General features: G+C 42.2%; 1 long non-coding RNA gene across 1 annotated transcript; it reads right to left on the reverse strand.

Annotated features, from left to right (window-relative positions):
• Nucleotides 1-287: 287 nt before the first annotated feature.
• Nucleotides 288-19,676, reverse strand: LOC123641935. The gene is made up of 3 exons (XR_006736375.1): nucleotides 19,596-19,676; nucleotides 10,794-11,278; nucleotides 288-489 (listed from the first exon to the last, which is right to left on the reverse strand). It is a non-coding gene; the product is annotated as an uncharacterized LOC123641935 (long non-coding RNA).
• Nucleotides 19,677-20,357: the final 681 nt, after the last annotated feature.

Consider the following 20,357-nt stretch of genomic DNA (forward strand, 5'->3'; position numbering starts at 1 on the left):
CATCTCCCCAGTCGTCCACCCCTCAGCCTCTGGTCATGACCATCTTACTCTCTACTTCTGTGAGTTCAGCTTTTTCACACTGCACATGTACGTGCCACATTTCCATCTGAAATACCCCGGGGCTGGCAGGCTACAGCAAACCATCCACCTAACTGCCCCCCAGTAACGCACATTTGCAACCTCGCTTCATTTACCACCCCCACCTCCTCCAAAGCAGCCAAGATATTTTAAAACCCTTCTTTTGATCTTCTTTGCATATCAGTTACACTATTTCTGAGCGTGTTTATTTTTATTTTTTTTTCCGGTGGTAAGCCCGTCACTTTGAGCCCTCTGCTCGCACGTTTCCACTTCCTCTCACTTTCCTGTGCACTGCTGTGGCCTCGCGTGTGCGGCTCAGAGCAGGCTGGGTGATTCGCACGGGTCTGTGGCCTGTGATAGAGCCAGGGGAGGCAGCTTCTTCCACCACAGGTGCTCCACTGCTCCTGACATCTGCGTAGGCAAAATGGACTTTCAGTTATGTTTACTCTGCCCCATCTCCCAAGGAAGCAGCCCTGACTACTAGTCTGGTAGGGGGAAAAGGGCCCTTGACCTGGCATGAGGAAGACCAGGGATTTGGTCCTGACTCTGACACTGACCATGATAAAAATCCTCTACCCTCTTTGGATTGGACTTAGAATTGCTAAAGCCCATGTGGCTCTAAATTTCTAAGATGATCTATCAATTAGCAAAATAACTGATGGATTGAAGATCGGCTCAGGGGCAGCTTATGGGATGAACATGTTGGAGACACAGAGATGATCGAGGTATCCCACTTTCAAGAAGTGATGATTGAGATTTGTGACACAAAGCAACCCTTTGTGATAGGATCTTGTGAAATGTGTGTGATATGACTTGTGAAAAGTCTGAGCTAAACCCTTGTCCTGACATATGTCTCAGCCCACATGCTTCCCAACATTTTTCATGTCACAGCATACTCAGAACATGATTATTTTGTACAGCACATTGTGCAAATAAACAAGGCTACTCTTCCCTGGTGGTAACCAGCTCACTGATTTTGGTGGTACTCAGCCCTTCCTGCCCATTCCAAGGACTGAGGAGAAAACATTTGGGCCCATATGAGGCCCAGAGTTGGGAAGCTTTCATTTAAAGGATTAAGATAACTCCTTGTCTAACCAGAAAAACAATGGTGTTCTGGCCCATGAAAAAAAATTCTAGAGAGGGCAGAGCAGGTGAGAAAGTGGGTCCTGAATTCAGACTGTGAGATTCACATAGAGACTCCACCATTTACCAACAATGTGTCTTCAGGAAATGCTAAAGCTCAGTTTCTTTTGCCTTTGAAATGGAAATAATCATATTCTTAACCTCCATAAGACTAAATAAGGTAATGCACCTCAACACATTCTAAGTACTTAATAAATATTACCTAAGATTATGGCTAATGCTAGACAGGAAATTAAAGGTTGTCTGGTCCAATCCTCCCATTTGAGAAAAGAGGAAACTTTGACTTGATCAAGTCACACAGCTAGTTAATAGCTGAACTGGGACCAGAACCCAAGTCTTCCAATCTCAGTCCCGTACTTTTACGTACTAAAGGGTGTGATACTTCATTCTCTATTAAAAATCATCCAAATTCCTAAGTATTTAGCCTGGGTTCTCCTTCCTGAAAGACAGTCTGTAGACTGTTTGTTTACATCCCTGTTTGTTTACATTTGTTTACAGAAACCCTGCTTTGAAGACTGGCATGAGTAAGACGACTTCTCGAAGGTTTGCCTCATGTTTCAGACAGCTAGCCAAGGGCCACTCTCTCTGGCTTCAGAAAACATGGAAATGGGTACAGCGCTGTATACCTGGCATCTCAGATGCCAGAGGCACCAGGTCACCAATCCAAAAGTCCCACTGTATATGAACATACTGAACCTCTGATTCACTCAGAACCACACGTGGTCAACAGTGAAACAAAGACTAGAATTTGAATCTCAGCTTGTGCTAGTGCTCTTTCTGCAGAGCTCACAGAGAGGTAGGATTTAAGATTCATTGTTTGCATATACTGACCATTTCTCCCACCAAGCCTCTAAACGTGCTGATATAGATACATACCCTGCAAAGTCAATTACTTATGCAAATGTGCTTTCTTCCTTTTTTTTTGCACCTCTGGCCACAAAGGATTGAGGCAACTTAAAGGAAACACGATAACACTATAATGAATAATGAAGAGTATACAAAAATAAACTCCAATATCTTAGAAATAGATCATAGGTTATCCAGGGTCATGTTGTCCAATCTGGTAGCCACCAGACACATTATGTATTTAAATTTAAATTAATTAAAATTAAATAAAGTTAAAAATTCAGTTCCTCAGGTTTACTAGCCACATGTTAAGTGCTCAGTAGCCACATGTGGCCAATGGCTGCTTATTGGACATGATGCATTCAGAATATGCCATGACTGTAGAGAGTTCTACTGCACAGTACTGTCTAGACAGACAACCAAGTCATATAGTCTTACACATTTGCAATAAGTCAGCCAAAATTTTGGCTCTGAGCTTTATGTTGACAAAGCCAAAAAAAAAAAAAAAAAAAAGCTAAATCAATGTGTCATTATCAATTCTTCAAGGGAAGCAAAGCTTTTCTAGCACTTAGACCTAAAATAATTCCTCATATGGGGCTTTGTAGAAAAGGTCACTGAATAACATAATAAATAATCTTCTCAGAAACCACAAGAGATGATGTAGTAACAAATTTCAATTTCAATTTTTATTCTGATGCACTATAAAAGTTGAAGGTATAATTCACTAAAATTCAACTCAATGAAAATGCTTCTACAGTGAGGGGGTAGGATGCTTACTTACCTGGTACCCCTGAAACATCTGTCACGCAAATTTGCTCAAGGGGATGACACTTGTACTGAGGTTTGAATGACTAGATTAAGCAGCCATTGTAGATGTGGAAGAAGAGCATCCAAACAGAAGAAAAAGTAAGTGAGAGGTCTTCAGATCAGAAAGTATTTGGTGAGCTTCAAGGAAAGAAAGGCCAGTGAGCATCATGGATGAGGGTGAGAGTGGAAGGAGATGATACTGGACAGGTAGGCAGGGCCACATCATGTAGGATTTATAGCTCAGGGTGAGAAGGTTTAGCAAAGAGGTGACATTATAAATTACTGCTTAAGAAACATCAGTCTGGCTGCTGCGTGACAAGCTGACTACAGAGGGCAAGAGTGCGGGCAGGAAGAACATGATGGTAGCTTGCAATAAGATCATCAGCAGTGGAGATGGTGAGAAACAGTCTAAATTGACATATATTTTAGATGCGAAGTCCATAGGACTTGCTGATGGCTTAGACATGGGGTTTCAGGGAAATAAAGGAAGTTAGAATGACCCTTAGTTATTTGCCTTGAACAAACAGCTAGGAGGCCAGGTACCACTTACTGTGACAGGGGAGAGGTGGGGAGGAGGATGGGGGAGTGAGGAAGGAGTACATCAATAGTTTGGTTTGGGTCACAGTTTGTGTGAAATGCCTATTACATATGCAAGCAGAGTTTTCAAGTCTGGACCTCAGGGGAGAAGCTCCAGTTAGAGATAGAGATTGGAGTTATCTGCATATAGATGGTATTTTAAAGCCATGGGACTCAATGAGTTCATCTGGGAAGAGTATAGACGGGATAGAGACAAGAACTCCAGAGGAGAAAGAGCCCGACAAGGAGACAGAAAGGTAAGGGCAGACCAGGGGAGTGCAGAATCACAGAAGTCTGGGAACAGTGTGTTAAAGAAGTATAAAGGCTCAACCACATCAAATTCTGCTGAATAGTCCAGTTAGTTAAGTTCATTTTGGCTTTGGAAACATGTAGGTCATTGGCGACCTTAATAAAGGCTGTTTAAGTGGAGTGATGGGGTCAGAAGAAATTGGAGCAGAGCTGAGGAGAGAATGGGAGGTGAAAAGTGGGGACAAGAAATGTAGATCTTACTTCTTACGTTTTTTGTGTGAAGGCATAGAAGAAACAGTGGTAGCTAGAGGAACATGTAGGGCCAAGGAAGAATTGTTGTTTTAATATTAATGGCTTTTATAAAGGCATATTTGTATGCTTAGAATAGATGTAACAGAACATCAGAAAATGAGGTTACATTTGGGTTTTCTGTTCTGTTCCACTGGTCTGTGTCCCTGCCCTTGTGCCAATACCAAGCAGTTTTAAGAACCACAGCTTTGTAGTATAGTTTGAAGTCTGGCAAATCAATACCTCCCATTTTGTTTTTATTGCTTAAGATTGCTTTTGCTATACGGGGTCTTCTCTGATTCCATACAAAGTGTATAATTATTTTTTCTAAATCTGTGAAAAATGATGTTGGTATTTTAATAGGAATTGCATTGAATCTATAGATTACTTTGGGTAGTATAGACATTTTAACGATGTTAATTCTTCCAATCCACGAGCATGGTATGGATTTCCACTTATTTACGTGTTCTGCAATTTCCTTCCTTAGCGTTTCATAGTTCTCTTTATAGAGGTCCTTTACCTCTTTAGTTAAATATATTCCTAGATATTTTATTTTCTTTGTTGCTATTTTGAAAGGTATTGAGTCCTTAATTTGGTTCTCCGATTGAATGGTATTGGCATATATGAATGCCTCTGATTTGTGTGTATTGACTTTGTAACCTGAGACATTACTGAATTCGTTAATTAATTCCAGGAGTCTCTTGGTTGAGTCCTTGGGGTTTTCCAGATACAACATCATGTCATCAGCAAAGAGTGAGAGTTTGATCTCTTCTGTCCCTATTTGGACACCTTTGATTCTGCTCTCTTGTCTGATAGCTCTCGCAAGGACTTCCAATACTATGTTGAAAAGTAATGGGGACAGTGGGCAGCCTTGTCTGGTTCCAGTTCTGAGTGGGAATGCTTTCAGTTTTTCCCCATTCAGTATGATGTTGGCTGTGGGTTTGTCATATATGGCTTGTATTATTTTTAGGTAGGTCCCATTTATGCCTATGTTGTTAAGTGTTTTTATCATAAAAGGGTGTTGAATTTTGTCAAATGCTTTTTCTGCATCTATTGAGAGGATCATATGGTCTTTATTTTTGCTTCTATTTACGTGGTTAATTACATTTATAGATTTTCGTATGTTAAACCACCCCTGCATCTCTGGGATGAAGCCTACTTGGTCATGATGAATTATTTTTTTAATCAGCACTTGGATACGATTTGCTAGGATTTTATTGAGGATTTTTGCGTCTACGTTCATGAGAGAAATTGGTCTGTAGTTTTCTTTTTTTGTTGCATCCTTTCCTGGTTTTGGTATTAATGTAATATTGGCGTGGTAGAATGTGTTGGGGAGAATTCCATCCTTCTCAATATTGAAGAATAGTTTATGTAGGATGGGCACCAGTTCATCTTTGTATGTATGGTAAAATTCAGGTGTGAACCCATCTGGACCAGGGCTTTTCTTTTTGGGAAGGTTTTTTATTGCTGTTTCAATTTCAGTTGTTGATATTGGTCTATTCAGGAATTCTATTTCTTCCTGATTGAGCTTGGGAAGGCTGTGTGATTCTAAAAATTTGTCCATTTCCTCCTCATTCTCCAATTTGTGTGCATAAAGATTTTTGTAATATTCATAGATAATGTCACGTATCTCTGTGGCTTCGGTTGTGATTTCTCCTTTCATGTTCCTGATGGAAGTTATTAAAGATTTTTCTTTTCTGCTCTTGGTTAGTCTAGCCAGTGGTGTGTCTATTTTATTTATCTTTTCAAAGAACCAACTTTTTGTTTTACTAATTTCCCTTATAGTATTTTTGTTGTCTTTTTCATTTAATTCTGATTTGATCTTAATAATTTCTCGCCTTGTCGGGAGAATGAGAACGGACGCGCTTGGGACTCTGACTCGGGGGGATGGGTGGGACATGGAAAATGTATATAACCTAAACTTATGTACCCCCATGATGAGCTGAAATAAAAAAAATATATATAAAAAAAAAAAAAAAAAAATTCAAAAAAAAAAAAAAAAAAAAAAAAAAAAAAAAAAAAAAAAAAGAAAATGAGGTTACAGACAGGCGCAGCAGCTCACACCTATAATCCCAGAGCTTTGGGAGGCCGAGGTGGAAGGATCACTTGACGCCTGGAGTTCAAGACTAGCCCAGGACAACATAGTGAGACACTGTCTCTACAAAAAAATAAAAATTAGCCAGGTATGGTGGCACATGCCTGTAGTCTTAACTACTCGGAGGGCTGAGACAGGACGATTGCTTGAGCCTAGGAGTTCAAGGTTACAGCGAGCTATGATCGCATCACTGCACTCCACCAAGTTTACAGTGAGCTATGATCGCATCACTGCACTCCAGCCTGCGTGGCAGAGTGAGACTTTGTCTCACAGAAGAAAGAAACAAAGAAAGAAATTGATATTGCAGGAGAAAAGCACAGGAAAGGAGATAGGATCCAGAGGACAAATGGAAGGGTTGGCCTTAGAAGCATGACACCTCCTCCACTATAGTAAGAGTGAGGCAGTGTTTGTGCGTACAGATACAGGTGGGTCAAGGAGGTGGTGGAGGAAAGATAAACTGATTCTCCTCTGCTAGCAGGGGAAAAAGAGCATAATCCTGGGGAGTAGAAAAGGTAGAGCATGGTGGACATTTAAGGAGGGAGCTAAAGGTGTGAAAGAGTTAGTCCAGAGAGTGAAAAGTGAATTTTCTACGAGTGTTGTAAAGCCCTCTGGCAGGGTCCACTTGATGACAAATTTAAACTGAGCTGGTCGGCATGGTGCACAATGTTCTTGCCGACATTCTTCTGTTTAGGTACAAGCAAAGGAGGAGTGAGAGGACAATCATATTTCACCAGGTTTGGGGTTTTGCCAAGTACAGTAAAGGGAAAGCAACAGGGGGATGTGGGATACAGGAAGGAGAGTGGCTAAGGCACAGAGTCGAGGGAGTTAAGGTTGGAACAGGTATTGTGGCTGCAGTAACACATCACTGGGCTCCACATAGATCCAAACCGCCTGCCAGGAGCCATTGGTGTGCCAACAGTTTTCTATCCCCCCCATAAAGGGAGCTCATTACTGATTTCTACTGGTTCCTGCCACATCCCAAATCCCCCTTCAGGCTTATACAAACAATTATGAGCCGAATGTTGGGCACCAAACTGGGAAGAGTCACTCCTGAGTACATACACTCTGCAGTTGAGTCTCAACACACGGCTTAGACCTAGGAGGCAGGTGGCGAGCAGAAAAGTACTCCAGACGTGCAGAGAGAAGACCTGGGTTTCAGTCAGTTACTGTAGCACTTGCCAGATGAGAAAGTTCTCTGAGGCCCCGAGCCTCTGCTCCCTCTCATCGTAACTCTTGCCTGGCCTAAATTACAGCTTCTTACACAGATCTGATGAGATGGTGAATATAAAACCATTTTCAAGGGTAAGGAATTATGGAGATGTGAAAAATTACATTGTTGTTATGATTCTGTAAGATGGCACCAAATGCAAATCTAAGGCATTTACTGGTTTGAGATTGATTTCAAATGTCAGCAAATATAGGTCACCATGGCTTATAAGCAATTTGCCTTAAAATTAGAAACTGATGAAATGCTTAAAATGAAAGGCAGTGCATTTCAAAACAGAGGCAATGAGGAGCAACTTTCTCTCCTTTTTGTGCAACATCCTACGAACCCGTGGCTCTCGCAGGCACAGGGTGCTGCTGCTATGGGCAGCCCAGTGCGTTTGAACAGCACAGGACTAGTGCTTGAGTCACTTTGCCGTCCTGAGTGAGTGACATTATTTTTGGATGCCTCAATTGTCTTCTCTCTAAAGTGGGAAAAATTGTACCTATTCAACTTATGGGGGTATCAAGAGTGGATTTTTTAAAAAGAAAAAGAAACCCTGAAAAGTACTTTTGGTTACTCCGAAAAGAGGTTGGTATAAATTTGAAGTGTCACTATTATTAAGTGTGAAGCAATCCTTCCCACCCCCATCATGTCCAAGGGCTACAATGTGAGCTGTGTGACAGGCTATTTTTAAATTCCCATCTCTGGAAGCATATGGTCCTGCACGGTGCCAAAAAGAGAAAAATGACCTGCTTCTGTGTGTTTGCTTGTTTGTTTTGATCTGATGGAACATTTTCTATGTTCCTGTTAAAGATCACCCTTTCTACTCTAAACTTAAAGGTGAGTGCTAAAGATTTTCTACAGCATGGTCTGAAACAGACTGTGGCCAACAGGACTTGCTTAGGCAATGATACAAGGCCATCCTAGGACAATAGTGTACACACACAGATCTTCTGTATTTGCTCTGTATCAATTAAAATATTTCAAAAATACTGGAGTGATTCCATTTTTTTTTCTCCAGTTTGATGGTAGTTTTGTTTGTTCAGTGGTAGCATTTTTAGATATGATGTATTTTTGCAAATATTAGAGCATTTATTTCATAAAATAAAACAGGACCCTTTGCTTTAATGTTACCTACCCCCAAAAGAAGTTGTGTCAGGGTTTTCCTGGTTGTTTATTATTTTTATTTCTTTTATTTTTATGATTTATTAATATCAACTGCTATTGACTGAAGCCCTTTTCTGCTCCAAATATATATAGTACATCCATCATAAGTTTAATTTTTGCTACACCCTTTAATTGACCTCACTTTACCCCCTATGCTGTGATACTTGGCAAGACTATTCTGAATCTTGTCAAACTTCCCACTCATTGGATTTGATTTCTGACACAAATCCCTGGAAAGATAGCCATCTGATCACTCAGAAAAGGAAAGAGATGAAAACATCTTTTTCACAGGTTTCATGGGACCTGACTTTTATGCAAAAGCAAAAATATTCCCCAGCTGAAGTAAATAAGGATCCCACAATCCTTTTTTCCTGTCTGTAAGGTCCAGGATCCAAGTCTTCTGTCTCTGTATCAAGTGATAGATAAAAATAGAATTGATGATGTTTCATGGCACTTATTCAATGAAAAAGGGACTTTTCAAAGGAGCACAGTGAGGAAGACAGGGTCTGCATCTGCAACTAAATGGCAGAATCGATAGCATGTAAGAGGAGTTTGTGTTCTGTGTGAACCTGGGGACCAATGAGAGAGCCCATCAGGAAAATTCACAAAAGCTCAAATAAAAAATTTGTGAATCTACAGACACACCCAACACTGGGAAGCTCATCCCCATTAGAGAGGTTCAGGAAGAGGACGATGAGCACTTCTGGGGATGTTGCTTCAGAAATTTTTAAATTGGCTACATGGGTGACGCAGTTACCTTTGTGGTCCTGTCTAGCTCTGATGATCTCTAATCCCATGGATCAGTTAGCAAATTCACATCCCTTTTGATAGACAGACAGATAGCCACTGTGAGACCACTTTGGGTTTTCAAGAATCTTCCAATGTACATATAAAAAGGCTCCCTATGTTTTTGTCCCTCCTGTCCAAATTAACTCAAATCCCAAAGTTGAGTCACCAAAAGAAAAGGAAGAGTAATATAACTTGTCCTCTCCCTGCACACAGAACTATCTTTCACTTAAAAGGAATTCTTTCTCCATCCCGTGGTCTGGTGCAGAACCACCTCATGTCAGCCAAACTCCTGCAGCAGCCCTCTTCCCTGCTGGGTTTCTCCAAAAGTTCATTATTTACATAGTTATTCCAAATTAGCATTTCGTCATCACCTATCATGGTCTAAAAACTGCTCTGTCTCTCCCTTACCTATAACTCTCCTCAGTTTTTAAATCCATACCTCCAGCCTGTCTGGGAGTTCTAACTCCACGTGGATTGGTCTATGCAAAGTCTCCTGAGAGAGCCCTACACTAGTAGACTCAGTGGTGCTGCATCCACGAAGACCTTCTTCATCTTCTCTGTCTACTTCACCACCTGGATGGAGCCTCACATCCTTCAGGAGACATTCCCAACTTCTACACTCCGTCGGTGATCTCCCCCTTCCCTACGCTCCTACAGTGCTCAGAGTCTTTAGTCATCATTTAAGTAGTAAATACTTCACCGCCTTGAGGTGTTTTATATATGTGTGTTTTTTAGGGATGTGTCTTGGTTTCATGACACTGGGCTGTATGTTCCTGGAGGATAGAGACTACCTCTTACATTTCTTTTGAAACCTTTTGGTGCTTAGCACACTGTTGGGCACAGAAGAGTAGTAACAATCATTCACACTCAAGACAAGCTTTAGAGTTTACAAAGCACTGCCACATGCCATTCATTGACTGCTCCCCAAAACTAGGTGAGGTTTGCACAGTAGATCATGAATAGTATCTTATGGGTGAGGAAACTGAGGTTCAAAGAGCTTGTTACACCTGCTAGTGCAACAGGTTTTCTAGTCCAGTGCTCTCCGCATAATAACTATTAAGTGGGTAAATAAAGAAAAGATCTTGCAGTTCAAAAATTTGTGTGTAGCCAAAGGAAAGTGGTCACGTATTTGGCAACTTCCCCATTGTGTTGATGTAGGCTGACCTCCAATGCAGGCCAAAAAATCCTCCTTGTACGGATAGGCTCAGTTTAACTGAACAATGGTACATGTCTCTTTGACTCTGGCCGTGTTCTGCTAATGAAATGAGATTCCAGTGAGAACCAAAAGTACTTCACGTGTTTCTATGGGAGCCTAGAAAAAGATCAGCGATCTCAGACCTTGTTTTGGGAAACCTCTGCGTCTGCCCATCTGGAGTCTTCCAGGAGCCTGTGACCAAGGCAGACAGAAAGGATAGGGCTGTGGAAGAGGCCTTAGGCCACCAATTGTCCTCCGAGTTCTTCACTTCTTTAACTATCAAATTCACCCAATCACATTTCAATAAATTTTAAAAGACTTTAAAAATGTGTTTCTGTTGCTCCAGAAATTACCTCTGAATTTTCTAGTATAAATGTCTGCCAGCTTTGTTCAGCCAAGTTCCTTTTCCCCCTCTTTTCTTTGACAATGAAAGCAGCTTTGGTGCCAATGCTCAGATCTGGCAGGTGTTTGATGACACATGTTCTGTGATAAATGTTTATTACATAAGTTCATTCAAGCTAGCTACCATAGCTTTTGAGGCATCATTGCTACTTATCATAAAATTGTCCTTGAAAACCAGAAGCCCAAGATAATCCCAAAAGATCTATTTTTTTTTTTCTTTCTTCTTTTAGGTTCTCTGTGTTCTCTCGACGTCTGGTGCAATGAAGAAGTCGGGAGAGGGTGCTTGAATCCTGACTCTGCCACAAGCTGGCTGTGTGACCCTAGGGAAGCCACTTCTCTGCTCTGAGCCTGAGCTGCTCATTTGTAAAATGAAGAGGTGGGAGCTGTGATTGCCAAGGTCTCTCTGATTTCTGACATGTCCTGATAGGAGGACAAACTGGTGGGGAAAAAAGCAATTTCAGTCAAGCAGAAACACATGCTTGCCTTTCCTCAACCAGAATGTGCTTTACATAACTGAATTTGCTTCCTTTCACACCGGCTCACCCTCCAGTCAGGAGCGAGGAGAGCGGCGCCGCCTGCACCAGCTTGGAGAGGGGGAGCAGCAGGTGCGGGTGCAGAAGGGGCACGCCGAGGAGGGCTGCGCTGCTGCGTAAAAGAGGGGCGGACACTACTAATTGCTTTGACTGCATCACACTTCTTATTTCTGTGATTATATTACATTAGAATGAAAGGGACCTTCAAGGTATTTAAAGTACAAAAACCTACAGGAGAACTACTAAGAAACTTCCAGTCCCATGATTATTCTAGATAAGACATTCAGAAGCCTTAATCCTGCAAATTAGATTTTATTTTTTGCACAAAAAGAAATAGGAAAAAAACTTGCATGCCAAGAATTTTTAAAATTACCACCTTGAAATTCTTTTCCCCCAAAACTTCCGGCTAGCCCATGTGAAACCATACTGTAGGTCTTTCCATGTGTTCAAGTTTGCACTAAAAACAAGCTCAACACACATACTTATTGTCTCCATTTTACAGGTGAGGAAACTGAGGTGCTAACAGGTCTAGCAGCTTGTCAGAGTATTCAAAGCAGAGGTGGCAAAGTTGAGAGTTAGCCCAGATCCCTTGCCTCCTGGTCCCAGACGCTCTCTGCCACTATGCTCTAAGGCATTCTGTCACACTGCCCCACAAGGAGCTTTTCACAGCCTCAGGAAAACAGGTGAGTGATCATCTCCAAGCCTGGATCAGGGGTTACATCTTTGCTCTCTAAAGAGCTAACATGGGCTGGGCGCGGTGGCTCACGCCTATAATCCTAGTACTCTGGGCAGCTGAGGTGGGAGGATTGTTTGAGCTCAGGAGTTCCAGACCAGCGTAAGCAAGAGCGAGACCCCATCTCTATTAAAAATAGAAAGAAATTATATGGACAGCTAAAAATGTATATAGAAAAACTAGCTGGGCATGGTGGCGCATGCCTGTAGTCCCAGCTACATGGGAGGCTGAGGCAGTAGGATTGCTTAAGCCCAGGAGTTTGAGGTTGCTGTGAGTTAGGCTGATGCCACGGCACTCTAGTCCAGGCAACAGAGGGAGACTGTGTCTCAAAAAAAAAAAAAAGAACTAATGTAGACTCGCAGACGATCAGAGCAGTCCAGTTCCCTAGATAGCATCTAAGCTTTTTCTCTCAGCCAAGTACCTCTCTGGTACTCTGTGGTATTCTGGGACAAGTTGGTGGCTAAATCAGCACTGAAATCCCTTCACTCCCACCTTCTACTATTCAAGAGCCTTTGTATTAAAAACCAAAGTGATTCAGAAGGTCAATCACTAAAGAGAAGATCAGGAGTTATTTTTTCCAGTTACTTAATAATCCTGCTGGCCAAGGTCGAACAGAGTTAACTTTGACCTCAGTTTCTTCAATGACTTCCATTAGATGACCTCACTAATATAAGATAGAGGGACTGAGGCAGGAAGAAATGTGACTGCCCATGAGTCATTCATTCTTGACCTTCGACATATTTTGAAAATGTATTGTGAAAGGCTTACCAATCAATAATTCCATCTCCAGGCAGTAGCGAGGCTGGGGCTTGTGCAAGAGGGGAAGCAGGGCATGAATGCTGTATCATCCAGGAGGCTCCAAATTTCTGCTGAGCGCAGGACCCTCAGCAGGACCGAGAGACACAAGGTCCCCATAAAAGTTTTTAAAGAAACAAAGTGAGGACAGAGGACAAAGGGGGAGTGAAAGTAGACTTTTTTCCTTGCATTGGATTAGTAAAGTAGGATCAGCAGCTAAGCATAGATGTTCTCAAACTAGCATGTCTGTTCTTTGCTTTCAAGGACTAAGACCAATGTTACACGCTGAACTGCTGCTGGACACCTCTTCTCTGTGCCCCAGACAGGAGCCTGCCCTCTAGGCATTGCAGTGTCCTAGGTGAAGGTACAGGGGAAGGAGCACAGAACAAGGGGGCTAAAGACCCAGCTTAAGCCCTGTCTGCCACTTGCTAGGCCTATGACCTAGAGTGGCCGCATCACCTGCCGGGTCTCCAGGCCTTCCTTTCTACCAAGGGCAGATGGCATCAAAGCTCAGAAGTGAGGAGGGATGTGAAACACTTTGCAAACTACACAAATGCAAGGGACTATTAGTAGAAACTCATCAAGCTGATTTTGCAAGGTCAGGTGGAAGGAGTCTCCCATTTAAGGACTGGCACTGGGGTATGACTTGTGTTTAGAGGCAAAATCAACCCCAAAAATGGTTCCATGCAGATAACAGAGGAGAATTTTCAAACTCTAGCTTATGCCAGTCACTGTTAGCTGTAAGCAGTGGTATGCTGGAAAATGTTTAACAACTGGTTCTGTGGTGGTGAGAAAGCCCTGAATTATAGGATTTGCTGATTTCTATGGTGTAAATATTTGCACCATGGCTGAATACTTGCTCATCCAAGGTATCATTGTGACATCAATAACCATGGAGTGAGGAAAAGATACCCACAACTGCCTCTCACCTGTAGGTGAGAGCACACTAATGGAAACTTTTATGAAGGCTTAGGTTGATATAACAAACTTTGGAAGCCTCCTTGATACATGGGACTCCAAGTTTTAACATACAGCCACAGAGTCCACTCTAATAATTCAGAAATGGGAATTTTTATTTTCTTGGACAATTATTGAGCCCTAAAATACAGTTCTAACATCCTAAGGAGCATTCTTCAACTTTCGAATCTGATGACTTAAGGATTCATCAGGCAAGGTGGAATGGAATACAGCATAAAAACGAAGTCAGAAAATCTCAGATCAGGTATTAGCAGCCCATCCATATGGCCTTGTACAAGTCACCTGCCTTCTCTGAGTCTCAGTTTCTCTGTCTATAAAATGGGAATGGCCCTGGCTTTGCCTGCCTCACGGGGCTTTTGTGAGAGCAAAGGAAATAATGCAAGTGAAAGAGTTTTGAGGACAGCAAAATCCTATTTGGATTTGAATTATTAATACTATTTTCTTCAAAAATTGATTGCTAGACATTAATGATCATGATACTTATCACCCTGTGCTGCACTGGGAAAGCCGTGCACAGGACCTTGCATTCTCTGTCGGGAGCACGAGCCCTTCTGCTGCGTCTGCTAAGCATAGCTGTGCTCAGGTGGGGTCTGCATGGCATGAAGTGAACAGACCCCGAGGCCTGTGGAGTAGCTCTATTGCGCCGGGTCTAGGTGCATCAGAAACTGCTTTTGGCCCCAAACCTTCATGCCGACTGACTTGTGGAGGTTTAAAACAAGATCCAGTCAAGCTCTGCCAATCTAGAGCTGTACTGTTACTCCCCGGAGGAGCTAGGCAATGGAGTCTGCTCAAAAATTTCCCCCAGCCAACTTTGAGACCACCTTTGAGGCTGGATCCTGTTGGAGGGACCTGGAAAATCTACATTATAAACAAGCACACCAGTTAATTCAGTTACAAGCAGAACTTGACCGAAAACTCTGTATGATGTGAAACTTGATGGAGTGGAACAAGGAAAGGATTCTCTATTGATTCTCTGCCAGGTACTTGATGGAAAGCAATACTTCTTGAGGGAAACCCTGGCTGTGCTCGGAGACACCCGTATAATCCACTTTCTGGTCGGGCTTCTTCCTTCCCTGAATATAATATCACTGCTTCTACCCACCCAACCACGTACGGGATGGCCAAGACGTACAGCTGTGCCGGGGCGGGCACACACAGCGCCAGCACTCACTGTCTGCCACCGGCTCCTACCAAAGGCCGGCACGGAGAGGTGATTTCAGAGAGGTTTATCTAAAGCACTGTCTAACCACCCACTCCTTCAGATATCCTAAAGGAAAAGTTCTGTCGATCAACACAGCACCCATTGTCCCTGTTCCACTAGTTAACGTTTCCTCAACTCGACCTTATTGCACCACGTGAACCAGTGTTCTTTCATCCACCCATTTAGTCAACAAATACTTATCAGCCTCCAACTATGTCAGGCACATATATAGAGCTATAAATCTAGAATGACTGAGATTACATGTCTGCCTTTAAGAAATTAATAGTCTGGGAGGATTCAGAAACTACACAAACAGTAACAGCATCACAAGGTAAGGACAGCTGAGATACATACAGGTGTTAGGGCATACAAAGAAGGGAAAACCTAACTATGGTGGCTGTTGGAAGGGGATCAGGAAAGCTTCCAAGAATAGCAGGGCACCAGGTTTGCAAAGGAGGAGGGATTTCTAGGCAGCAGTAATAGCCTGTGCAAAGCATGGAGGCAGGGTAGTGATGTGCACTGAGGGAACAAGTAGCCTGTGTTACTGGAACAGAGAATTTGTAAGGAGTGTGGCAGCAGATCAGGCTGGAAACTAAGCAGGTGAAAGTTCTCATCTGCTAGGCCATGAGTTTAGATTTCATCTCGAAGGCAATGGGCATCCTTTGGAAGATTTTCAAAAAGATTAGGTTCATATTCTTTATGGATGAGTTTCTAGAGAGGCAGTGTGGAGAACAGGTTGAAATAATAAGAAAACAAGAATCCATTGTGATAGTGAGAGATGATGGGGCCCAGAATTGAAGCAGAGGTGGTGAGGGTGGAAAAGAGAGGAAGGATTTCAAAGAAATTGAGGAGATAGATTCTCCAGAATTAATTGGATGTGTGCTAAAGATCAGGGGAGGGGCATGAACCAATTTCAGAAAGAAGTTAACAAGTGTACTTTGGAATATGTTCAGTTTGAGATGACTTTGGAATATCTAGGTGAAGAACTTTAGTTAGTAGTTAATATGCACCTGAAGTTCAAGACGGGATGAGATGGAAAGAACTTTCCTGCCTGCATTAGTTGTAAAACTCTCACTAAAGACATATTCATTAGTCTTGTAGGTTACTTAGTGATAAATTCCTTTTCCAAGTTAATACCAGAAAAAAAGTCTCTCAATCAGGACACTCCCTTCAATCAGAAAAAGAAAATTACATAAGTCATCATGTTTACTTTTTTACCTTGCCTGCCAGGAAGCTCATGCTCAATTACAATAACTATACTAAGCCTTACAACTCCACACATTTGCTTTTTTTTTTTTTTTACCATTTTCTTGGCTTTAACTTTTGATTTACAATTGAACATCATTAGTGTATGTCTTATATTGAAAACTGCATCAACTTCTCTCTGGAAATAAGAAGTCTGTATGATCACAAGGTTGGGCCCTATTTATTTCAAACATTTTTTAGGCTTCTAAGAAGAAGTTTTTCTTTACAATCTGTGAAAGTAACTGTTTTTCCCCAGTGAAAAGAAAGAAAACAAAAAAAATCCCTCTTTGGAAAGAGGATTGATCCTCAGGGACCAGTTAGAGGCAACGGAGCTAGAAGCTTATAGATTGCTGTAGAAAGCTAGAGCCATTGATGCAAAAAGAGTAACCAAAAAGATACGATGCACAAAACCTGAGCAGATGAGTTCCAACCCAGCCCCTTTCCTACTTCTCAGCCAAGTAGAACACTTTACTCTCACAATGAGGCAGGGCTCTAACAAAAATAGCATCATAGAGAGTTTGGGTAAATTCCTTTCAAGTTATTAAGGGATACCCTTAACCTTGGAGGAAAAAGGATATGTCATAATAATAGTAAGTTTTGTAATTTAGAAATGCCCTTACATCTGTTATCTACCTTCAGTGTTCTGACAGGCAGGTTAGCGTAGGAACTGCTATTATATTATTCACACTTTATAGGGCTACATATTCTTACATGATGTTACTTGGAGCCACTTTTAAAAAAAGAATACTAGGCTGGGCTTACTTCCTTTTACTAAGACCATTCACATTTATGAAAGTAGAATAACAAGGATAAAACGATGCTCCCTGATTTTCTCCCGGCTCTTCTAGAACACTTCCACCTCCATCAAAATATGTGACCCTCACAACCATCCTCTGAGGTAAGCTGGAGAGGATTTACCATCCCCATTTAATAGATATGAAAACTGAGGCTCAGAGAGGTGCACTAACAAGTTGTGCTCCCTCTTAGCTGCCTTTGTAGAGTAAAAGGGGGGGGGACAGTGAGACCCCGTGCTTCTAGATGTGCCCTCAAGGTGCCCAGCAGCGTGGAATCCTCTCAAGCTTTCAGAAGGGCCCTACTTCAGGCTTCACCAGTTCATTTACTGGCATAGTGAGATGCTAATGATAGAAATCACCAAATGGACAGTTTTAACTAATCTGACTTCCCCCTTCACAAATGAATGCAGCCACTTTGTCCCACAAAGCCAATAGCGGGTTAGAACCCCTTCTTTCTTTGTGATATAACTCACCTGCTTCGAGTTTCATCAGACAGAAGGCTCATGAGAAGCCAGGCAATAAAGCAGCAGTCTAAACAAATTTTTAAGGAAGCAATGAAATTAAGCACTTTGGGTCTTATAAGGCCAGGCTCAGAAGATCTTAGCCATGTGACCTCATGCAAGTCATTTTACCTATCTGAGTCTTACTTCCATCTGCAAATGGGTCAATAATAATCCCTGTCCTCACTCACTTTGTAGACTGGTTATGAAGCTCTAATATCATAGTTGGGTGTTACTAACACCTTGTGAATATGTTCTTGGAATGTGAGGGGCACTCAGTCCCATCCAAGCAGGAAATTCCAAACCTGTAACTCAAGAGGCAAAGAGGTACCATAGGAAAAGCATGGGTCTCATGGGACAGAAACTACTGGCTGTGGCACGTGCAGACACACCTGCATCGTACACAGCTACACAATGGCCCCTTCCACACACATCTAGGCTGACAAAAGTCACCAGAAAATACCATCAGAAACTCCTTTCAAAGAATCAATTAGTTTAATAATTTTATTCCCCAGAGAAGATAAAATTTACACACTTCCTGTAATCAATCAATCCCACAAACCTCTTGAAACTTTAGAGAATCTGAAAACTGCTAATACTCATTTTTTTAGAGGTGACAGACTAGAAATGGGAAGGAAACATTAGGATCTTTAATACATGTAAGTGAAAACATCATCTTGGTCTTTGAAGAGATGATGAACTCTCAGTTTCCCACTAGGAGACTAAAATTTTAAAATCATAGACAGTAGAGCCAGAAAACATTTTAGAGGCCAGTTTTCTAATTTATACCCCCTCCCCCATTTTACAGAAAAGGAAACTAAAACTCAGAGAGACGTGACCTGCTTCCAGTTATACTTCAAGGTAGAATCAGATAAAATCATGAGCTGTGCCGTCCCTGCATTTAACTCAGCACATGATTTGTGGAGCACCCACCAAATTCTTGCTGGGAAAACAGAGATTAATAAGCCACAGAATCCATTCTAGAGAAATTCAGAGTCCATTAGGGAGACAGACATATAGACAGATAATTCCAGCACAGATTGGTATGTGCTATTAATGATACAAAGTGCTATGGGAATACAGAATTCAGAGTGGCTAATTTTGCCTGAGGTTATCAGCAAAGGCTCCACCAAGGAGTGGGCACTTGGCTATATTGAGTGGAAGAGCATTCCACACAAAGGGAACAGAGTGAGCTAAAGCAAGTTTACAGGAGAGAACATAGCATGTGCAGAGAGCCCCACACGAATAGTTTGAAACAGCTGGAGGGTTTATAGAGGATGCCGCAGAATCATCTCAGGGGATGTCAGTAGGTTTCAGCTGCCATCCTCCACCTCATTTGGCATGCTCCTGAGGCTATGGCCTGTGTCCACCTAATGGGCCAGTACAACACCTGGCCAAGTGCCGATGGCATGGTGGTGCTTCATGAATTCCCTTTGAAGATGAGAGGATTGTGAGGGAGAAAAGAATTTGCCACTCAAGTGAGTCAACTGGAACGGAAGGTGTGTCCTGGCTCCTGAGGCCCAGCGCTTGGGCTGGTCAACCAGACAGCACGGTCACCTTCCCTGGGGGCATAGGGTTCTGCCTGGGAGCATCAAGTCTTTTTTCAGCAAGTCGTTCCTAAGCCACAACACTTCTGGCTCACTCCTTGCCTTTATAGTTCTACCAACATAATTGATCCCAGAGCTCGGTTTCTGCCATACCCCTTGGTTTCCTAGGGAGTGATGGTATATTCAGGCCTCCTTGGAGCCCCAGCACAGCCCAGGCCTCCTGGGGGATAGCACAGAGGGATATGTGACAGGCAGACATAAATAGTCCTGTTCTGCTGTAGTCATCTTTTTGGGTGCTCTGAGCTTCCTGTCCTGAGCTAAGATTTTCCTTTGGGGTTAGCTGAGGCACGGAAAAATAAACAAAGCTTTACAGTGACTCTCCCCGTTGGAAAGCTAAAAGCATTTCCAAGAAGCTGCTTTTTCCTACCTTCTGATGAGTGTGTCCAGGCTTCCCACGATCACACCCTTGTGAAGACTCTCTAAGGTGTGTATAGGGAGAGGAGAGACCTCCCTCAGGTGCCTGCTTACATATGCTAGGTCTACAAAATGCCAAAACAGTCAGGCAAATCATGGCAGGATTCATCGTGGCATCGGGGGAGGGGGTGGGGGGGGTGGAACAATCACCCCTGATACTCACCATTGAACAGCCCAAACAACCCTTAGTGACTAAGGTTTTTTCCACTTACACCTGGTTCTTTTGCTCTCACCGAACAATTGTGTTAGCATATGAGCTCCTTGAGTAAGCAAAATAGGTCCTTCACAGATTCTCTTGTAAGAACACATTCCTTAGCCTACTACAGATATTTAGAGTCAGGGAACATTTATTCACCTATCCTTTTCAAAACACACCTCCAAGCCATTTTCACCATGTAGGTGCTATGATCTGAAAAATCAAGTGTATGCAAAATCAGGCAGCTGATGGCTTGCGAGAGAATAAGCACTGGGCAATGAACAATATTAAAAGCAAGTCACAGATGCAGAGAATGCATTTACAATTTATGTAACTGACAAGGGATTAGTACCCAGAATATAGGAGACAAAAATTCTACATATCCATAAGAAGAAAAATATAGAAATACATTGTCAGACTACATCAACATGCAAAACTCAGAAAAGGAAATCATTCTTACACAAACGGAAAGATGCTCAACTTCACTAATAATCAAAGAAATGCAGATTAAAAAATTAA

This window comes from Lemur catta, chromosome 1, assembly GCF_020740605.2.
Source record: "Lemur catta isolate mLemCat1 chromosome 1, mLemCat1.pri, whole genome shotgun sequence".
Classification (NCBI taxonomy): domain Eukaryota; kingdom Metazoa; phylum Chordata; class Mammalia; order Primates; family Lemuridae; genus Lemur; species Lemur catta.